Source organism: Cavia porcellus, unplaced genomic scaffold (genome assembly GCF_034190915.1).
Source record: "Cavia porcellus strain 051 isolate PalLab524CR breed Dunkin Hartley unplaced genomic scaffold, mCavPor4.1 scaffold_15, whole genome shotgun sequence".
Classification (NCBI taxonomy): domain Eukaryota; kingdom Metazoa; phylum Chordata; class Mammalia; order Rodentia; family Caviidae; genus Cavia; species Cavia porcellus.
In genome coordinates, this window is record NW_026947498.1 from 44,025,611 (window position 1) to 44,028,884 (window position 3,274).

At 34.3% G+C, this 3,274-nt stretch overlaps 1 pseudogene; it reads right to left on the reverse strand.

Moving 5' to 3' along the window:
- Positions 1-2,089: 2,089 nt before the first annotated feature.
- LOC100732236 (olfactory receptor 5H8-like) lies at positions 2,090-3,017 on the reverse strand (annotated as a pseudogene).
- Positions 3,018-3,274: the final 257 nt, after the last annotated feature.

Consider the following 3,274-nt stretch of genomic DNA (forward strand, 5'->3'; position numbering starts at 1 on the left):
GAAGCCACATTTTCTTATATGAGTTCATTGACCCACTGATGCAGTGATGCAAATCTTGACTTTTTAGAGCTGAATCCCAAAGGAAGCTTTATTACTGGGTCTAGTTGCTATATGTCGGGCTAGCAAGCCTTTGGAAGTTCTCCACAGGCGAATTGCAGGCTAAATCTTTAGAATTTGAAGCAAAGCTTTGTACCTTCTGAAGGCAAGTATTCTCCTTTGGATAAGCAGTTCTTAGCTTGCTATGGGGTCTTTGTGGAGGCCAAGCATTTGACTGAGGTCAAACATGCAATCATGCACTTCGAGCCACCCCTCGTGTACTCTGTTTTATCAGACACACAAAACATTAAGGTGACCATGTAAAGCAGGACAGTGTCATCAAAAGAAGTGTGTTAAAGAGGTTGGACCTAGACAGGTTCTGTGGCAAAAGTAAAGGTACATGCACGAGTGGCTCAAATTTCCACAATTTCCAATCTCGCTGTATTTACTTTTTTCTCCAGCCTAGCATCAGAGGTTTCATACGGAGTTCACAAGACAGTAAACACAGGAAAAGCCAATTTATACCTTTTTAAGTATTTTCTGTAACATATGGAGGAACCATCCAAGATTAGACAGCCACATTGCCATAAGCTGTTTATGAATTATCTCAGCAGCACAGTACTGATAAAAATACTACCATCATACAGAAGTTTGAGCACCTGTTTGTTCAGCCACTTAGACCCAATATTTTGGATGAGTTAATGGGTTCTGATCAATATTATGTCTGCGTGATCAGTAAATCAGAATAAATATGATTGAATTATTGTTTAAAATAAAATTTAGAGTAGAAATATGTGGTTAATCTGTTTTAAAGGCAATAAAGTTAGAGATTATAATATTTAAGTATTGAGGGAGAAAATGCAGGGGTGATCTAAAATGAGTAAGTTTTTGTACTTGAAGACTATAGAATTAGTTTGCTCCAGTTTCAAGGGACAAAACATTCTGACTCTTTTTCATTTTCACACTCTCTCCAACTGCCCACTGCACAGCTTGAGATCTTATCATAATAGCATTGTTTTAACTTTTGTAATACAAAGTTAAAGTTTGTCATTGGAAAGTTCATATTCCGCAAACTTTAAATTTAATGAATTTTTGTATTTTACTATTCAATTTTTAAATTCATAGACGGCTGAGACAATTTCCTTTGTATTCTGTCACTTTCCTTGTCTAGATTCTCAAAATTTAATCTTCGATGTAATCTGTTACCTTTCCAAGCTAATGAAGATTTTAACATTAACCAACAACATAAAAACATATCCTTGGAAACAAAAGATCCTTAATAGTCTGGGAAAGACAACATATCTCTTCTTACTGATTGGAACACAATGAACTAAAGTATATTCTAATTTTCTTTTCTTTTCTTTTTTTTTGTGCCAGGGATTGAACTCAGAACCTCACACTTGCCAGGCAACCTCACACTTGCCATATTGCTGAGCTAGCTAAACCCCTAACTCTCTTCTAATTATTTGTTGCTGTTCCAATTTATAATTTCTTCCTTACTGTTATTTCTTTTTACCATTTCTGTTCATTTCTCAGTGTGATATATATGTAGAATTCTTACAAAATTGAAACCCACCATTTCCTGATCAAGGAGAATAAACAACCTTTCAATGGACAATAAAATTCATGAGATTTTCCTGTTCGAACACAAACCTGCTACCACTATGAAGCAAGCATGAAGTAAGTCTCCAACATATATCCTTGCATTGATATTGCATACTTAAGTATAATACCTGATCATCCTTAAGTCATGATCAGAGGACGTACACAGTCTTAGCACTAAATACATTTGTAAAATCACATGGAAGAGCTTAAGAGTCTGCAAAATATTTTTGTTTTCCTCTTTTAATTATCATAGTTTAATCACCTAATTAAATTTCCTTATATGATCCTGAATGACAGATACAAATCTTTAATGTAGTTTATCAGATACTAGTAACTTAAACTATGGCTGTTATAATTGCAAAATAAGGTAATGTGTACCAACAGTTAACCGAACCTAACTTGTATGAATTTGTAACTATTTTAAGGAAAATATACTATAATATAAAATCTAAACATTTCCCCTTAATGCTTTTGTTAGAGAATCTATTACTTTCTTATTTCTCAGGCTGTAGATGACTGGATTTAACACAGAAATTATGACTGTGTAAAATAAAGAGTCCATCATATCTTGTCCATCTGCTTGTGAAGACGCAGGATGCATATACATGAAGACAAGACTACCATAATATTAAGACACAGAGAGAAGATGAGATCCACAGGTGGAGAAAGCTTTCCTTGTGCCTTTGAGAGATTTCTTTTTTAAAATTGTAAAGAAAACAAATGTATAGGAGACAATAACAGTCACAATTATGAATAACTGAATTGAGCCTGACAAAATAAAAAATGTTAGATAATGAATGGAAGGATCTGTACAAGAAATTTTTAACAATGGTCTAATGTCACAATAAAAGTGATGTATCACATTGGAGTTACAGAAGGTTAATCTGAATAAAAGTCCTTTATAAGTTAAAGAATTAAGAAAGCCACCTACAAATGATAAAATTAATAGATGGATACAGTCTATTGGTCATAATAGCCAGATAATGTAAAGGCTTGCATATGGCAATGTCGTGATCGTAAGCCATTGCTGCCAAGAGAAAACATTCCATTGTGGCACTGGTTGCAAAGGAAAAAAATTGTGTCATGCATTCAGAGAGCGATATCAATTTGCTCTTAGCTACCAAGTTTACCAGCATCTTTGGTGTCACAGTAGATGATAACTAAGTATCCACAAATGCTAAATTCCCAAGAAACAGGTACATGGGTATGTGAAGATGAGGGTCATTCCAGATGAGAGCAATGAGCCCCAAGTTTCCCACAATCGTTGTGAGACATGTTGTGAAGAACACCAGGAAGAGGGAAATCTGCCATTCCAGTTGATATGGGAGCCCTGTGAGGACAAACTCTGTCAGCAATGCTGCAGTGTTATTTTCCATGTTGGCAATGGATGTCCCTAGAAATGAAATGCAAAGAAAATAATACTGTTGAAGTACTTATAAGGCAAAATTTTTGGAGACTTCAAATAAAATTATACACTTAGAACAATGACTTATTTAGATTTTATCTTATTGAACTATAATTACTAGAAACCATTTGGAGTGAACTGAAGAAATGAAACAATGATTTGAGTTTACTGAAATTTCAGAAATAGAGGTATAATGAGCTATTCTAAGTATATGTTAAATGTATGTGA